Source organism: Oncorhynchus masou, unplaced genomic scaffold, assembly GCF_036934945.1.
Source record: "Oncorhynchus masou masou isolate Uvic2021 unplaced genomic scaffold, UVic_Omas_1.1 unplaced_scaffold_3358, whole genome shotgun sequence".
NCBI lineage: Eukaryota > Metazoa > Chordata > Actinopteri > Salmoniformes > Salmonidae > Oncorhynchus > Oncorhynchus masou.
Window position 1 is genome coordinate 1 of NW_027009771.1, and position 19,431 is coordinate 19,431.

Below are 19,431 nucleotides of genomic sequence, written 5' to 3' on the forward strand. Positions count from 1 at the left end.
AATCCCTGCTTCATCTAGATGTGTTAGTGCTACTGAATGGAATAGTCTAGAATCCCTGCTTCATCTAGTTATGTTAGTGCTACTGAATGGAAAAGTCTAGAATCCCTGCTTCATCTAGATGTGTTAGTTCCTCTGATTGGAATAGTCTAGAATCCCTGCTTCATCTAGATATGTTAGTGCCATTGAATTCATTTGTTGGATCATGCTGTATTGTATGCTTTAATTCTGTAATGTATTGATGGTTGTATGTTTTAATGATGTGATGTATTGATTGTTGTATGTTTTAATTCTGTAATGTATTGATTGTTGTATGTTTTAATGATGTGATGTATTGATTGTTGTATGTTTTAATTCTGTATTGTATTGATTGTTGCTGCCTTCTTGGTCAGGTCTCCCTTGAAAAAGAGACTCTGGGTCTCAATGGGCTTTTCCTGGATAAATACATTTTTTTAAACAGACTCAAAGAAGGTCCATTATGGGTCGATCATTTCAGCAAACAAGGGAATAATAAAGGTTATTGAATGTAATGTAATGTGTAATGTAATGTGTAATGTAATGTAGTGTAGAGTAATGTAATGTAGAGTAGAGTAGTGTAATGTAATGTGTAATGTAATGTAGTGTAATGTAGTGTAGAGTAATGTAATGTAATGTGTAATGTAATGTCGTGTAGAGTAATGTAATGTAATGTGTAATGTAATGTAGTGTAATGTAATGTAGTGTAATGTGTAATGTAATGTGTAATGTAATGTAATGTAATGTGTACTGTAATGTAATGTGTAATGTAATGTGTAGTGTAATGTAATGTGTAATGTAGTGTAATGTAGTGTAATGTAATGTGTAATGTAGTGTATGTAGTGTAATGTAATGTGTAATGTACTGTGTAATGTAATGTTTATTTTTAATTTATTTTTATTTCACCTTTATTTAACCAGGTAGGCAAGTTGAGAACAAGTTCTCATTTACAATTGCGACCTGGCCAAGATAAAGCAAAGCAGTTGGACACATACAACGACACAGAGTTACACATGGAGTAAAACAAACATACAGTCAATAATACAGTATAAACAAGTCTATATACGATGTGAGCAAATGAGGTGAGATAAGGGAGGTAAAGGCAAAAAAAGGCCATGGTGGCAAAGTAAATACAACATAGCAGGTAAAACACGAATGGTAGATTTGCAATGGAAGAATGTGCAAAGTAGAAATAAAAATAATGGGGTGCAAAGGAGCAAAATAAATAAATTAAATACAGTAGGGAAAGAGGTAGTTGTTTGGGCTAAAATATAGGTGGGCTATGTACAGGTGCAGTAATCTGTGAGCTGCTCTGACAGTTGGTGCTTAAAGCTAGTGAGGGAGATAAGTGTTTCCAGTTTCAGAGATTTTTGTAGTTCGTCTCCAGTCATTGGCAGCAGAGAACTGGAAGGAGAGGCGGCCAAAGAAATAATTGGTTTTGGGGGTGACTAGAGAGATATACCTGCTGGAGTGTGTGCTACAGGTGGGAGATGCTATGGTGACCAGCGAGCTGAGAAAAGGGGGGACTTTACCTAGCAGGGCCTTGTAGATGACCTGGAGCCAGTGGGTTTGGCGACGAGTATGAAGCGAGGGCCAGCCAACGAGAGCGTACAGGTCGCAATGGTGGGTAGTATATGGGGCTTTGGTGACAAAACGGATTGCACTGTGATAGACTGCATCCAATTTGTTGAGTAGGGTATTGGAGGCTATTTTGTAAATGACATCGCCAAAGTCGTAATGTAATGTGTAATGTAGTGTAGAGTAGTGTAATGTGTAATGTAGTGTAGAGTAGTGTAATGTGTAATGTAATGTGTAGTGTAGTGTAATGTAATGTAATGTGTAATGTAATGTAATGTGTAATATGTAATGTGTAATATGTAATGTAGTTGTGTGTGTGTGTAACCTGACAGGAGGGAGATGTGTGTGTGTGTGTGTAACCTGACAGGAGGGAGATGTGTGTGTGTGTGTGTAACCTGACAGGAGGGAGATGTGTGTGTGTAACCTGACAGGAGGGAGATGTGTGTGTGTGTAACCTGACAGGAGGGAGATGTGTGTGTGTGTGTGTAACCTGACAGGAGGGAGATGTGTGTGTGTAACCTGACAGGAGGGAGATGTGTGTGTGTGTAACCTGACAGGAGGGAGATGTGTGTGTGTGTAACCTGACAGGAGGGAGATGTGTGTGTGTGTAACCTGACAGGAGGGAGATGTGTGTGTGTGTAACCTGACAGGAGGGAGATGTGTGTGTGTAACCTGACAGGAGGGAGATGTGTGTGTGTGTGTAACCTGACAGGAGGGAGATGTGTGTGTGTGTGTGTGTGTGTGTGTGTACCTGAAAGTGGAAGATCCCGGCGTAGTCCTCTTGGAAGGACTGACCATGAGGGACCACGCGGTGGAGCAGCCTCTCATTGAGGGTGAGAGAGGCTATGGCTGCTAGGAGCCAGCAATCACCTGATGGGGGAGGGAGGAGGGAGAGAGCAGGGAGGGCGGGGCAGGTGGGAGGAGGGTGGAGCGAGGGAGGGAGGGAGAGAGAGACAGAAAGACAGAGAGAGGGAAAAATGGTTGCAATCGTTTTAACTAGAATGGCCAGCAGGTGGAGTGTGTACCAGGCTGTGCTTGTGATGTCCGCCAGGGCCAACCCAGTTCTGGTCCAGGGCATGATGTTCGTTCCACTAGGAAGGAAGGCCCAGCGGCCCTGGACCTGAGCCAACCCAGTGTGTACTGTCCTGCCCCACAGTCCAACTCTGTTCTACCAAATAGGGATTTTCCACACTCACATTCTGTACTGAACCTATGAAAGGGGAGACTTGTTTGATTTCCTGAACCAGCTACTACTACAGCTGATTGGAGGTGAAATAAACAGACTTCACATTGATGACTGCAGTGAAAGCATGTTGTAAATCTTGAGTAAGGTGGAGGCAACATGATATAGATGTGTGGGCACTATCAGTACATCCTGTTTGTAAATACCACTATCAGTACATCCTGGTTGTAAATACCAGAGAGAGGAGAGAAGGAAGGCGGTTGTCTTACCTAGCTACCTCACATTGAATGCACTGACTGTAAGTCGCTCGGGATAAGAGCCTTTCAGATAGTACTAGAATTGTTTCAAAAACAGGTCCTTTTTTTAAAGACTTCTGGTATCTGTTTACGCAGAACTCACCCAGTGCTCCCTGGCAGATGTCTGTTCTGGTAGCTCCTCCCAGGATGAACTGAGGGTCATCTGTCAGCTCCTGGAGCGAAGGAAAGGGAGGACTGGATTAGACTCTGGTAAAACAAACTGACTGGAGGTGAGAGGGACTGTATTTGTCCTATTGATCTTCTAACAATTCAACAATTAAATTCACCTGGAAGTCCATTTACAGCATTCCTATTTCTGTTACTGATGCTTCTAGTTTTTCTGACAGCTGAGCATATCTGGCTCTTGAGAAATTCTAGAACATATGCAACTGAGGTAAACTAGTGGCACAACTAGGAAGTGGTCAGAGGAAGACTGGTCAAAAGCTGCACTGATCTCACCCATGTTCCTTCCTGTTCCTGTCTCTACTGGACTGACTGACTGAGAGGTTCCTTCCTGTTCCTGTCTCTACTGGACTGACTGAGAGATTCCTTCCTGTTCCTGTCTCTACTGGACTGACTCCTGTTCCTGTCTCTACTGGACTAACTGAGAGGTTCCTTCCTGTTCTGTCTCTACTGGACTGACTGAGAGGTTCCTTCCTGTTCCTGTCTCTACTGGACTAACTGAGAGGTTCCTTCCTGTTCCTGTCTCTACTGGACTGACTGACTGGAGAGGTTCCTTCCTGTTCCTGTCTCTACTGGACTGACTGAGAGGTTCCTTCCTGTTCCTGTCTCTACCGGACTAACTGAGAGGTTCCTTCCTGTTCCTGTCTCTACTGGACCGACTGAGAGGTTCCTTCCTGTTCCTGTTTCTACTGGACTGACTGAGAGGTTCCTTCCTGTTCCTGTCTCTACTGGACTGACTGAGAGGTTCCTTCCTGTTCCTGTCTCTACTGGACTGACTGAGAGGTTCCTTCCTGTTCCTGTCTCTACTGGACTGACTGAGAGGTTCCTTCCTGTTCCTGTCTCTACTGGACTGACTGAGAGTTCCTTCCTGTTCCTGTCTCTTGGACTAACTGAGAGTTCCTTCCTGTTCTGTTTCTACTGGACTGACTGTTCCTGTTCTCTAACTGACTGAGAGGTTCCTTCCTGTTCCTGTCTCTTCCTGTTCCTGTTTTCTACTGGACTGACTGAGAGGTTCCTTCCTGTTCCTGTCTCTAGACCTGAGATGTTCCTTTCCTGTCTCTACTTGTCCCCCTGCCAGTCTGCCACACAGGCCAGTCGTGGCAGCTGAAGGTGTGACAGCCATAATATAGTCTAGATTGGCAATATAACTGCAATATACACCAACACAGGTCATACGACACTGATCAACCTGAGTGTCTGTTTCTTCTTGTCCCCATACTGCAACACATGCCAGCCACAGCAGCAGCTGCAGTGGCAGAACGTGACAGGGACAGGCATGCTGCTTTATAGACAAGGAAGTAGGAATGCAACGGTCCTGCAGTGCATTGTGGGTCCATGGCGTAAACAACAACACTGGTGGTCAACCTCGTTGGATCGATGTGATCTGTGTGTGTAGTATACACACTGTCCCTTATAACTGACTCTATAACTGACCTTGACATCAGCTCTCAAACCAATGACACATTCTTAATGAACTGCCCTACACTACGTGTTAGTATTTAACTAAGACACATAGACCCCCCCCTCTCTCTCACCGTGGGTCTCATCCATTCCACGTCCCTGGTCTTGGCAGAGTAGGGGGCCAGTTCCCTTGAAGCCCAGAGAGGAGGTTCGGCTAGGAAGGAGGGGTCCTGGAACAGACACCCGCCTCCAGACACTCCTGCCTCAGAGCCTCATAGTCCTGGTGGAAGTCAATTCAAATCATTTCAAATAACAGATACAATCAACAGTTAGAGCAACAAGATGTGCATTTGATGTCAAAAGCATTAAATCAATCTTGAATTATTGATTTTTTTATTTTTTTTCTTCTCCAAAGTGGTCCTGGATGATGAAACAAATAACATCTAATGATAAAAGACAAGAGGCTGTGTGGCACAAATAGGCTCTGGTCTAAAGTAGTGCACTATATAGGGGATAGGGCCCTGGTCTAAAGTAGTGCACTATATAGGGAATAGGGTTCTATAGGGCCCTGGCCTAAAGTAGTGCACTACATAGGGAATAGGTCCCTGGTCTAAAGTAGTGCACTACATAGGGAATAGGGCTCTGGTCTAAAGTTGTGCACTACATAGGGAATAGGGCTCTGGTCTATAGTAGTGCACTATATAGGGAATAGGGCTCTGGTCTAAAGTAGTGCACTATATAGGGAATAGGGCTCTGGTCTAAAGTAGTGCACTACATAGGGAATAGGGCCCTGGTCTAAAGTAGTGCACTACATAGGGAATAGGGCCCTGGTCTATAGTAGTCCACTACATAGGGAATAGGGCCCTGGTCTAAAGTAGTGCACTATATAGGGAATAGGGCTCTGGTCTATAGTAGTCCACTACATAGGGAATAGGGTGCCATAGGGTCCTGGTCTAAAGTAGTGCACTACATAGGGAATAGGGCCCTGGTCTATAGTAGTCCACTACATAGGGAATAGGGCCCTGGTCTAAAGTAGTGCACTACATAGGGAATAGGGCCCTGGTCTAAAGTAGTGCACTATATAGGGAATAGGGCTCTGGTCTAAAGTAGTGCACTATATAGGGAATAGGGCCCTGGTCTATAGTAGTCCCCTACATAGGGAATACGGTTCCATAGGGTCCTGGTCTAAAGTAGTGCACTACATAGGGAATGAGAATACATCCAAAGTTTCAAAACCATCAGAAACAAACTGACCTGGTTAAGGAAGGGTACGGCGTGGTCTTTGGAGCCCATTCCCTCGGCTCGTAGCCTGCTGGTGGCTATGCTAGCAGAGATTCCCCCTGACATGCTGACACAGCACACGATATACAGGAAATACAGTCAGTGGCCTGGGTGGGTGCTACACAGGCAAATCATTTACAGGGTCCTTAGCCCGGGCTTGATTGGCCTGTAGCAATGGACCCAATAGCCTGCTCTACTGTCTATGAGAGTGGAGATCTTTCCTGACCTACTGGAACCAGGGATATAAATACAGAACTGGGTGGGTGCTGCAGGCCACACCTGGGTTCAAAAACTATTCAAAGTCATTTCAAATAGTTTATAGACGTGGTTGATTGAGCTCGTCTGTTGCAATGCAACCAACGAAGTAGGTGTACAACTGCAAACCTCATCCACCTGGCACTCGAGGCAGGCCAAAGCAAAAAGATCAAAGTATTTCAACCATTTGAATAGTGTTTGAATCCGGGTCTGGGACAGGCACAGGGTAGAGGGTATAAATAGCAGCAAGCTAAGCTCATGGCATGGACACACAGCCCACAGCATAGCAACCATCAATTCTATTCCGGCTTTGTTGATTGTTGGTTGTTTTACTCGTTTTTCTGTGTATTGTGACTGTTTTTCTACCAATGAACCTCTGGTCCTGTGACCTGTAATATAACCTTGTGATACATTCTCCAGGTTTATCTTTCTGGGGTGGATCTATCATCGACTACTCTGGCCTTTCTCACCGGCAGTGAGTCAGAGTGTTGTTCAGAAATGTCTCCTACTTTAGTGAGTCATCGAACACTGTAACAGTTCCCACTGAACACACTTCTGAACACTGACTCATTGTTGGGTAATAATTTAGCTATTAGTCTCAGGCTTTTACTCTGTATCCCTAATGTATTTCTTCTGAGAGTCTTTTCCAAAGTTATTATAGTATAATTTAGTGTATTGAGATTCTGATAAATACATGTAATAGTGATATAGAAAACATTTTGGATTACAGAAAATGATTATGGTAGAAATAGGATTATAGAAAATGATTATGGTAGAATTATGATTACAGAAAATGATTATGGTAGAATTATGATTACAGAAAATGATTATGGTAGAATTAGGATTATAGAAAATGATTTTGGTAGAATTAGGATTATAGAAAATGATTACGGTAGAATTAGGATTATAGAAAATGATTATGGTAGAATTAGGATTATAGAAAATGATTTTGGTAGAATTAGGATTATAGAAAATGATTACGGTAGAATTAGGATTATAGAAAATGATTACGGTAGAATTAGGATTACAGAGAAATTTTAAGAAAATGAAGCAAGAAAAAATTTAACAAGCATAGTGGAACAGACTGATCAGAGAAGCATACAAGACCAAAAACTGAGGTACGGAAGAGAGGTTAGGGTGGAAAGGGGAGACAGGGACAGTAATCTCTAGCACCTCTAACAAGCCCCCCCAAAAGACACAAAGAGAGATGAAAATCTGATACCTTGAGTCTATGAGCAGGCTGCAGAGAAATAGGAGAAAAGAAGAATGTACAGTATGTAACCAATAACCCAAAGTCACACAGTATGCACTTTAGAAACAGTGTTAAGGCTATATCACATTCAGAACTTTCAGCGCAGCACCGTGAAAAATAACTCCTTAGACCAAAACATGTCATCCCCCCAAAACATGTCATCCCCCTAAAACATGTCATCCCCCCAAAACATGTCATCCCCCCAAAACATGTCATCCCCCAAAACATGTCATCCCCCAAAACATGTCATCCACGCTGACAATCAAAGATAAATACGCAGAGTGATTGTTGGTAGTGTGGATAAATATTTGATGCTGTTCTCTCTCCCCTCAGAATAGGCTTCTCTCTCCCCTCAGAATAGGCTTCTCTCTCCCCTCAGAATAGGCTTCTCTCTCCCCTCAGAATAGGCTTCTCTCTACCCTCAGAATAGGCTTCTCTCTACCCTCAGAATAGGCTTCTCTCTACCCTCAGAATAGGCTTCTCTCTACCCTCAGAATAGGCTTCTCTCTCTTTCTCTCTCTCCCCTCAGAATAGGCTTCTCTCTCCCCTCAGAATAGGCTTCTCTCTACCCTCAGAATAGGCTTCTCTCTACCCTCAGAATAGGCTTCTCTCTACCCTCAGAATAGGCTTCTCTCTCCCCTCAGAATAGGCTTCTCTCTACCCTCAGAATAGGCTTCTCTCTCTCTCCCCTCAGAATAGGCTCCTCTCTCCCCTCAGAATAGGCTTCTCTCTCCCCTCAGAATAGGCTTCTCTCTCCCCTCAGAATAGGCTTCTCTCCCCTCAGAATAGGCTCCTCTCTACCCTCAGAATAGGCTTCTCTCTCCCCTCAGAATAGGCTTCTCTCTCCCCTCAGAATAGGCTTCTCTCTCCCCCTCAGAATAGGCTTCTCTCTCCCCCCAGAATAGGCTTCTCTCTCCCCTCAGAATAGGCTTCTCTCTCCCCTCAGAATAGGCTTCTCTCTCCCCTCAGAATAGGCTTCTCTCTCCCCTCAGAATAGGCTTCTCTCTACCCTCAGAATAGGCTTCTCTCTACCCTCAGAATAGGCTTCTCTCTCCCCTCAGAATAGGCTTCTCTCTCCCCCAGAATAGGCTTCTCTCTTCCCTCAGAATAGGCTTCTCTCTCCCTCAGAATAGGCTTTCTCTCTCCCTCAGAATAGGCTTCTCTCTACCCTCAGAATAGGCTTTCTCTCTACCCTCAGAATAGGCTTCTCTCTACCCTCAGAATAGGCTTCTCTCTACCCTCAGAATAGGCTTCTCTCTACCCTCAGAATAGGCTTCTCTCTCTACCCTCAGAATAGGCTTCTCTCTACCCTCTAGGCTTCTCTCTACCCTCAGAATAGGCTTCTCTCTCTCTACCCTCAGAATAGGCTTCTCTCTACCCTCAGAATAGGCTTCTCTCCCCTCAGAATAGGCTTCTCTCTCTACCCTCAGAATAGGCTTCTCTCTACCCTCAGAATAGGCTTCTCTCTACCCTCAGAATAGGCTTCTCTCTACCCTCAGAATAGGCTTCTCTCTCTCTACCCTCAGAATAGGCTTCTCTCTACCCTCAGAATAGGCTTCTCTCTACCCTCAGAATAGGCTTCTCTCTACCCTCAGAATAGGCTCTCTCTACCCTCAGAATAGGCTTCTCTCTACCCTCAGAATAGGCTTCTCTCTCTCTCCCCTCAGAATAGGCTTCTCTCTACCCTCAGAATAGGCTTCTCTCTACCCTCAGAATAGGCTTCTCTCTACCCTCAGAATAGGCTTCTCTCTCCCCTCAGAATAGGCTTCTCTCTACCCTCAGAATAGGCTTCTCTCTACCCTCAGAATAGGCTTCTCTCTCCCCTCAGAATAGGCTTCTCTCTCCCCTCAGAATAGGCTTCTCTCTCTTTCTCTCTCTCTACCCTCAGAATAGGCTTCTCTCTCCCCTCAGAATAGGCTTCTCTCTCTTTCTCTCTCTCTCCCCTCAGAATAGGCTTCTCTCTCTCTACCCTCAGAATAGTCTTCTCTCTCCCCTCAGAATAGGCTTCTCTCTCTCTCCCCTCAGAATAGGCTTCTCTCTCCCCTCAGAATAGGCTTCTCTCTCTCAGAATAGTCTTCTCTCTCCCCTCAGAATTCTTCTCTCTCCTACCCTCAGAATAGGCTTCTCTCTCCCTCAGAATAGGCTTCTCTCTCTCTCCCTCAGAATAGGCTTTCTCTCTCTACCCTCAGAATAGGCTCTCTCCCTCAGAATAGGCTTCTCTCTCTCCCCTCAGAATAGGCTTCTCTCTCCCCTCAGAATAGGCTCTCTCTCTCCCTCAGAATAGGCTTCTCTCCCTCAGAATGGTTCTCTCTCTCTCTCCCTCAGAATAGGCTTCTCTCTCTCTCTTCTCTCTACCCTCAGAATAGGCTTCTCTCTACCCTCAGAATAGGCTTTCTCTCTCTACCCTCAGAATAGGCTTCTCTCTACCCTCAGAATAGGCTTCTCTCTCCTCAGAATAGGGCTTCTCTCTCCCCTCAGAGGCTTCTCTCTCCCCTCAGGCTTCTCTCTCTTTCTCTCTCTCATGTTCTCTCTCTACCCTCAGAATAGGCTTCTCTCTACCCTCAGAATAGGCTTCTCTCTCCCCTCAGAATAGGCTTCTCTCTCTTTCTCTCTCTCATGTTCTCTCTCTCCCCTCAGAATAGGCTTCTCTCTCCCCTCAGAATAGGCTTCTCTCTCTCTACCCTCAGAATAGGCTCCTCTCTCCCCTCAGAATAGGCTTCTCTCTCTTTCTCTCTCTCTACCCTCAGAATAGGCTTCTCTCTACCCTCAGAATAGGCTTCTCTCTCCCCTCAGAATAGGCTTCTCTCTACCCTCAGAATAGGCTTCTCTCTCCCCTCAGAATAGGCTTCTCTCTACCCTCAGAATAGGCTTCTCTCTCCCCTCAGAATAGGCTTCTCTCTACCCTCAGAATAGGCTTCTCTCTACCCTCAGAATAGGCTTCTCTCTCTTTCTCTCTCTCCTGTTCTCTCTCTCCCCTCAGAATAGGCTTCTCTCTCCCCCTCTCCCTCACATGTTCTCTCTCTCCCGCTCTCTCACATGTTCTCGCTCTCCCTCACATGTTCTCTCTCTCCCTCACATGTTCTCTCTCCCTCTCCCTCACATGTTCTCTCTCTCTCTCCCTCTCTCCCCCTCCCTCATGTTCTCTCTCCCCTCTCTCCCTCACATGATCTCTCTCTCCCTCCTCTCTCCTCCCATGTTCTTCTCTCTCCCCTCCGACTCTCGCTCTCCCTCTCTCTCACATGTTCTCTCTCATGTTCTCTCCCTCTCTCCCTCGTCTCTCACATGTTCTTTCTCCCTCTCTCTCACTCTCCCTCTCTCTCTCATGTTCTCTCTCTCCTCTCACATCCTCTCTCTCCCTCCCTCACTCTCCTCTCTCTCATGTTCCCTCTCTCTCTCCCCTCTCTCTCACATGTTCTCTCTCCTCTCTCATGTTCTCTCTCCCTCCTCTCTCTCACATGTTCTCTCTCCCCCTCCCTCCCTCGCCCTCCCTCTCTCTCTCCCTCTCTCTCACATGTTCTCCCTCCTCTCTCACATGTCGTCTCTCCCTCTCTCACATGTGCTCTCTCCCCCTCTCTGAACAAGGTCTGGCACCATGGCCAAGGGATGTCCCAGAGTACTAGAGAAAGTTTCATCAGGACATCTGTACTGTGTTAGGTAATGTGAAGTCCTCATTCTGTGTGGGTGAACAGCATGGAAGAAGAACAATACAGATTGTATTTCTCTCTCTCTCTAGTTCTCTCCATTTAAGGAGACAGAAGTGTTTCTTGTGGTTTGACCTTGAATAGCAAATGTAATAAACATTAGACGACGTGTGTGTGTGGGGGGGGAGACAGACAGACTCGTCTATAGCGACCGCACAGTTTGGTCATCTAACTAATATGAAGAAGAATTTTTTAGATGTTCCTGATCTTTCTTTTATCACTCAGTTATAAGAACATTCCATATAGCTTAGTAGAACCTGATGTAGTAGGGAGTTGTAGTTTCTCTAGGGATAAATCAGATCAAACCTGATGCAGTAGGGAGTTGTAGTTTCTCTAGGGATAAATCAGATCAAACCTGATGTAGTAGGGAGTTGTAGTTTCTCTAGAGATAAATCAGATCAAACCTGATGTAGCAGGGAGTTGTAGTTTCTCTAGGGATAAATCAGATCAAACCTGATGTAGTAGGGAGTTGTAGTTTCTCTAGAGATAAATCAGATCAAACCTGATGTAGTAGGGAGTTGTAGTTTCTCTAGAGATAAATCAGATTAAACCTGATGTAGTAGGGAGTTGTAGTTTCTCTTGGGATAAATCAGATCAAACCTGATGTAGTAGGGAGTTGTAGTTTCTCTAGAGATAAATCAGATCAAACCTGATGTAGTAGGGAGTTGTAGTTTCTCTAGGGATAAATCAGATCAAACCTGATGTAGTAGGGAGTTGTAGTTTCTCTAGAGATAAATCAGATCAAACCTGATGGAGTAGGGAGTTGTAGTTTCTCTAGAGATAAATCAGATCAAACCTGATGTAGTAGGGAGTTGTAGTTTCTCTAGAGATAAATCAGATCAAACCTGATGTAGTAGGGAGTTGTACTCTAGAGATAAATCAGATTAAACCTGACGTAGTAGGGAGTTGTAGTTTCTCTTGGGATAAATCAGATCAAACCTGATGTAGTAGGGAGTTGTAGTTTCTCTAGGGATAAATCAGATCAAACCTGATGTAGTAGGGAGTTGTAGTTTCTCTAGAGATAAATCAGATCAAACCTGATGGAGTAGGGAGTTGTAGTTTCTCTAGAGATAAATCAGATCAAACCTGATGTAGTAGGGAGTTGTAGTTTCTCTAGAGATAAATCAGATCAAACCTGATGTAGTAGGGAGTTGTACTCTAGAGATAAATCAGATTAAACCTGACGTAGTAGGGAGTTGTAGTTTCTCTTGGGATAAATCAGATCAAACCTGATGTAGTAGGGAGTTGTAGTTTCTCTAGAGATAAATCAGATCAAACCTGATGTAGTAGGGAGTTGTAGTTTCTCTAGGGATAAATCAGATCAAACCTGACGTAGTAGGGAGTTGTAGTTTCTCTAGAGATAAATCAGATCAAACCTGGTGTAGTAGGGAGTTGTAGTTTCTCTAGAGATAAATCAGATCAAACCTGAATTGTGCGATGTAGTAGGGAGTTGTAGTTTCCAACAGGCCAATATTCTACATGGATTAGTGCAGAAAATGTGGTAATTAACTACAATGACCATAAACAGCTGTGGAGCAGCAGAACAAAGACAGGAGGGTGGAGGTTGATCTTATATGGAGACACCCCCGTCTCGGCCCTGGGATGAAGTTGGTCGAGTTGCCTGATGACACTCAGGCCATGAAGCAGATGGCACCACAGATTTTTGTCACCTATGAAAGAACCAATGTGTTACCTGACTCTGTGTAGACATCTAAATGAGACAATGTGTTATGGAACTTTGCTTAAATGTCACGTGTAAGAGGGAGGATGTCTTGTGTGGCTGTAGTCAAAGGAGGCATGTTCTTGGCAACTAAGGGGTATAAAACACAATGTAAAAGACTTCTGGGGTAAAGTAAGAACAGAACTGGATTGTTAGAAGACTTCTGGGGTAAAGTAAGAACAGAACTGGATTGTTAGAAGACTTCTGGGGTAAAGTAAGAACAGAACTGGATTGTTAGAAGACTTCTGGGGTAAAGTAAGAACAGAACTGGATTGTTAGAAGACTTCTGGGGTAAAGTAAGAACAGAACTGGATTGTTAGAAGACTTCTGGGGTAAAGTAAGAACAGAACTGGATTGTTAGAAGACTTCTGGGGTAAAGTAAGAACAGAACTGGATTGTTAGAAGACTTCTGGGGTAAAGTAAGAACGGAACTGGATTGTTAGAAGACTTCTGGGGTAAAGTAAGAACAGAACTGGATTGTTCGAAGACTTCTGGGGTAAAGTAAGAACAGAACTGGATTGTTAGAAGACTTCTGGGGTAAAGTAAGAACAGAACTGGATTGTTCGAAGACTTCTGGGGTAAAGTAAGAACAGAACTGGATTGTTAGAAGACTTCTGGGGTAAAGTAAGAACAGAACTGGATTGTTATTGTTAGAAGCTACTGCATTATAATCACTATATATATATATTTTTTAACTGTGCAATTTATCAGTTGTGAAACTGTGGAACCAAAAGAGAGGTGTTACTGGTTTTCATTAACTAGTGGAACCAAAAGCCAAAAGAAGAGCAACATTATAACAGTTACAGGCTCAGGGGGTTCACCGTAGGTGTCCCACGCCCAAACTACATGCGACTCGTTTCAGGAAACTAGGCGTATGTCGCATGTCACTACTTCACAGGCATTTCAACACAAACATGTATTTGTTTTAAATCAAAATGCATTTTTTTGTCAGAAATGCCTTCTGGAATATGTGAACTTTCATGTGCCAAAACAGAGTTTAATGGTTCCAGACTGTGTGAAGTGTTTCTCCCATGTATACAGGTCAGAGTCTAGCTACATTTTACAGATATAACTTCATCATTTGGTCAGAAAGTCATGTTTATTGCGAAACGTTAGCTTGCTGGCTCGCTAGCTAACATTACGTGTATGATCTGTGTAGTAATATAATTTGAATCAGAAATCCATTTGCATTGCTAGTTATAGCCTAATGTTAGCTAGCTAACATTGAACCTAGTTTGTTAACTTTAGCTACCTGCAGATTCATACCACAGTTATGACAATGTTTGTATTGGTAGTAGTATGAGTTGAGGTTATGCAAGTTCATTGTTTAGCTAGATACCTAGTTACCTAGCTAGCTACATGTCTAAACAAAATACTCCACTTCGGCCAGCTTATTACTTACCCATCAAATTAGCCAGGTGTGTCAGGGGGTGATTACAGCCATCTATAGTATTTCATGAACATGTGTACATGTCTAGACAATAGTGACCCTTCCACCTAGCTAGATGTATCTGGGGGGTGGTTATAGCTTTTCATTCACATGACCAATCAATTTAGACATGTGTCTTGGTAAGTGTCATCTTATAATGATACGATATTTATAAAATATTTGTATCTGGACACTATCTGTTTCTGATATTGCTACTATACAAATAACCATTTCATGTGACAAATAAACTTAAGATTTTCTTTGATATAGCATGTGTGAATCCTTAAAGAGATGGGTGGGGCTAAGTCTTAAGAAGGTGTGAACGATGCTGAATGGGTGTTGACAAAGAAGAGCTCTCCAGTAGGTACCAAAACATTCAAGGGTCATTTTCTCAAAAGTGGAGTTAGTTCATTAACTTTCAAAGCAGAATTACTTTCCCATTGTTCCTCAACTGCTGTGTTTGATACCATTGTCTAGCTTTGAGTGTCTATTTTTATCCAATGTAAAAAAAAAAAAAAAAAAATCATTTGCACCATAAGACCGAATCGAGGTGGTCGGTCACATATTGTGTGCTCCAGCAGGAAACCACAGTGAAGCTCCGGGATAACTGTGTAAAATACACACAAAAGGAGCACTCGGTATCTTTTAGGGCTGTCCCCTACCAATTGGTCGGCCGAAAGTGGTCTGTTCTTTTGACCAATCGATTGGTTGAAATTTTTCAAACATGCATTTTTCCATATATAGACACACCCTAATTGTTTTAACAAAATCAACTATATAGCCTTGAGCTTGTCTGCTGCTTTAAGCTTATGTTTGAGGAAATAAGACAAATGCCTCAAGAGGGTGCCAGAGATCTAGATAACCAGAAGAAAAAAACCTAACCCAACTGTTCTCCTCCTGCTCATGCTGGTTTTCACAGATTCTGCCATTACTCTCTGAAGCCGGTAAGAGGCGACACGAGTCGGCGGCAACCTTTCTCATGTGGAATGCCAATTTGTCTTACCGTTTCTACCGATCTGCGTGCCAGTTATGGTTTTCATATGCACATTTCTGTGAAATAGTTTAATTTAATTTATAATATATATGCTTTTTCTGACATGAAATTGTTTGGTGAAAATCTAACCCTTTTAAAAATGTTTTTTAACCCTTATTGTACCAGGTAAGTTGACTGAGAACACATTCTCATTTACAGGAATAGCTACAGAGGAGGGGAGGATGAGCCAAATGGAAGCTTGGGATGATGAGGTGGTGATGGTCAGATTGGGAATTTAGTCAGGACACCAGGGTTAACACCCCTACTCTTATGATAAGCGCCATTGGATCTTTAGTGATCACAGAGTCAGGACACCCATTTAACATCCCACCTGAAAGACTGCACCCTACACAGGGCAATGTCTCCAATCGCTGCCCTGGGTCATTGGGATATATATATATATATATATATATATATTAGACCTGAGGAAAGAGTGCCTCCTACTGGCCCTCCAACACCACTTCCAGCAGCATCTGGTCTCCCATCCAGGGACTGACCAGGACCAACCCTACTTAGCTTCCGCAGCAAGCCAGCAGTGGGATGCAGGGTGGTATGCTGCTGGTTGCAGGGTGGTATGCTGCTGGTTGCAGGGTGGTATGCTGCTGGTTGCAGGGTGGTATGCTGCTGGTTACAGGGTGGTATGCTGCTGGTTGCAGGGTGGTATGCTGCTGGATGCAGGGGGGTATGCTGCTGGTTGCAGGGTGGTATGCAGGGTGGTATGCAGGGTGGTATGCTGCTGGATGCAGGGTGGTATGCTGCTGGTTGCAGGGTGGTATGCAGGGTGTTATGCTGTTGGTTGCAGGGTGGTATGCTGCTGGTTACAGGGTGGTATGCTGCTGGTTGCAGGGTGGTATGCTGCTGGTTGCAGGGTGGTATGCAGGGTGGTATGCTGCTGGTTGCAGGGTGGTATGCTGCTGGTTGCAGGGTGGTATGCTGCTGGTTGCAGGGTGGTATGCTGCTGGTTGCAGGGTGGTATGCTGCTGGTATGCAGGGTGGTAATGCTGCTGGTTGCAGGGTGGTATGCTGCTGGTTACAGGGTGGTATGCTGCTGGTTGCAGGGTGGTATGCTGCTGGTTACAGGGTGGTATGCAGGGTGGTATGCTGCTGGATGCAGGGTGGTATGCTGCTGGTTGCAGGGTGGTATGCTGCTGGTTGCAGGGTGGTATGCTGCTAGTTGCAGGGTAGTGTACATGAAAATAAGGAGCTGGCAATTTGTAGGCTAATTAAACATATCAAAAAGTAAAATAATGTGTTTTAACTCCACCTTGTTTATTTGCCGAGAATAAGAGACAAAATGAGAAGGTCAGTGGCATGGAAGGAGATGTGAATGTTTGCAAGTCAAAGCCACAATGTCCTTTACCACAAGTACGTACCCACTGATATGCGTCTTGGCCTTTGCATCTTATAGGAAGTGAGCTTTATCCATCAATGCCATGACACCAGTATAATGAAAGAGCCATGAACTATACTATATGATATTCATTATGTTAAAATGCTATAATCCAATTGGTATCATATTGCATGGGAAATCCATGCTTAGTGTATTGTGTACAATGTTATGTGTGTTACTGGTGATTTCTAACATTTGGTGTGGAAATTTAAACACATTTACAAATGGTGGCTTTGATCACAGTTCTGAGGTTTTAGGTTGCTTGCAGGACAGGCAAACATTGTTGTGCAAATCTCTCTTCACCCATCATCACCAAAAATATATGCAATTCTCCTCCATGCCACTGACTTTATGATTTTGTCTCTGTATTCTAGCAAAGCAAAACCATATAGAATTGGTAAAACAGACAGACCGAGGATTGGCTGTCCTCCATATTCTTTGTTTGCGCTTTCCCGGAACTAATGACAGGCGGAACTTTGTTTAATGAACGGGACATTTTGTAGCTCCTCACCTGATTGGTTAACGGCAGCGGTGGCCGCGTATAATTTGCATAAAGTAGAGGAGAGCGGAACATTTTTTTCTCTCGCTCCGCTAGCAGGATTCGCGCCGTCCTCCCGCACTTTGGCGAATCGTGAAGTGGCGGAAACCCTCCGTGAAGACAACGCGCCACGGGGAGGGATAGAAAGCAGTTGCTACGCGACGCTGGAAATACATGATCTCAGTGATTGATAGTTGGTATTCGGCTGTCATAGTAGTATGTCTTATTTACTTTGAAGAACTACTAAATAGTGATTTTGTCAGACAGCAGCAGCTCTATAGAGATATTACTTAGAATTAAATAATAGTAATAAAATAAAACTAATATAAACAACTTAAATAGTTTATTAAAGTATTGTAATGTTAATAATTGATGGTTAATAAGTGATCAGCTGTCATAGGCCTGTTATTCATTGTTTTATTCTGTTGTTACAGCATTCAACCATCATAATGCATAGTGTATTAAATGTCTGTGTCGAAACCAAAATCGAAAACCGTGATTTTTTAGTTTTACAATCGAACCGAAATTGAACCGACCTCAAAAAGCACTACTCACTCAGCACTAGCGTTGTTTTTGTGTGTGTAAAAGAAGCATCCTCGGGGCAGGAACACCCCTTTGCCCTCTGTCCAGTGTGTGTGCGTTGGCGCAGGAATGTCCCTCTTGCCAGCAGACCAGATGAGCTTGTGAGGCTCTCGGGTTATTTGATGAACAGAGTTTTCTCAGAGAACAGCTGATTCAGGCGGTCCTGGAATGATGTCATCCATGAAGCTTCCTTCCTGGTCCCGGACTCTACTTCAACAATGCCCCAAAACAACTATGACATCAGCCTCTCACCCGTACAACTATGACCCTTATATCCCAGTGGGCTACTCAGAGAGCTGTGGGTCCCTCAGTCAGGTGTCAGGTATATAACCAAAATAAAGAGACGCGCGCCCCCCCCAGAGCAACATTACATACGTAGGCCTAGTATTTGAAATAAACAATGACGGATTGACTTGTAATACGTGGGTATTATTTTGTTTCAACTTAGTGAAATATTATCTGTGAGAATTGTCATGCTTTTCTACAGTTGAATTTAAATCATCCTGCGTTGCCAAAGTTCATAATAAACTGGGACGAGACCACTATGTTACTGCATTCTGGAACTGTCGCGTAAACGGTTCCCGTCTGGCTTATTGCACATGCATATCCTAGTTGACATGGCAGATTATGAATTGTGGTGGACCGAAATGAATAACTTCTAACATTGTAACGATTACAGAACCAATGTTGAAAATGTTTTGCAATCCTACTGTATGTTATCCTTCTGACGGATATGAGCTACGGCAAACCGTGAATCAAATCCTCTGCCTTCACCATGCGTGAAAAGATGCACTCTCTCTGACTAGATTTCCTGTAGAAACCGTTCAATGATGGTAACACTCACCACTTTGAAGACACCTGCTTTGATGTTTTTCCTAGTAACGTGCCAGACTTCCCGTTTACTATTGAATCGTATAAATCTCAGAACAGGGTGGGGGGGGTGTAACGTTAAACGGTGCACGGTGGTGGTTCAGCCGAGCAGTAGCGCACGTTCCGTACCGTCAATGTTACTGCGCTGGGCAAGCCCAACCACGTCCGCCAGGGAGGGGCTCATGGACTGTCCCAAGTAAAAGAAACGAGTACCAAATCAAACAGAAAGCTCAAGAGACTGGGAAAACAATGCCATTTATTAATTAACATATATATCTTTGGTGAAGATGACACACAACTATAAGTAACAAAAAGCTGCATAAAAGGATTGAAATGATGTCTTACATTTCATCACAAAAGTAGGTTTAGGTTATAATCTGTAGTTCTCAATAGGCTTTGTCTAATAAAACAAATAATGCATAAAATTAAGGTTTAAAACATTTTGTTACGTCATAAAATGTGTGTCAAAAGAAACATCTTGAAAAGGCACTTTGGCTTATTTGTAGCTGTCTGAGAGAACAGGTCTTTGAGAGAACAGGTCTTTGAGAGAACAGGTCTTTGAGAGAACAGGTCTTTGAGAGAACAGGTCTTTGAGAGAACAGGTCTTTGAGAGAACAGGTCTTTGAGAGAACAGGTCTTTGAGAGAACAGGTCTTTGAGAGAACAGGTCTTTGAGAGAACAGGTCTTTTGAGAGAACAGGTCTTTTGAGAGAACAGGTCTTTTGAGA

The 19,431-nt window shown here is 43.7% G+C and overlaps 2 long non-coding RNA genes across 2 annotated transcripts; both read right to left on the minus strand.

The window, feature by feature from the left end:
* Nucleotides 1-2,195: 2,195 nt before the first annotated feature.
* Nucleotides 2,196-4,841, minus strand: LOC135534403 (uncharacterized). Its single transcript, XR_010454684.1, has 3 exons — nt 4,788-4,841; nt 3,173-3,242; nt 2,196-2,460 (listed from the first exon to the last, which is right to left on the minus strand). It is a non-coding gene; the product is annotated as an uncharacterized LOC135534403 (long non-coding RNA).
* A 1,071-nt stretch (nt 4,842-5,912) lies between these two features.
* LOC135534402 (uncharacterized) lies at nt 5,913-18,828 on the minus strand. Its single transcript, XR_010454683.1, has 3 exons — nt 18,679-18,828; nt 7,412-7,429; nt 5,913-6,001 (listed from the first exon to the last, which is right to left on the minus strand). It is a non-coding gene; the product is annotated as an uncharacterized LOC135534402 (long non-coding RNA).
* Nucleotides 18,829-19,431: the final 603 nt, after the last annotated feature.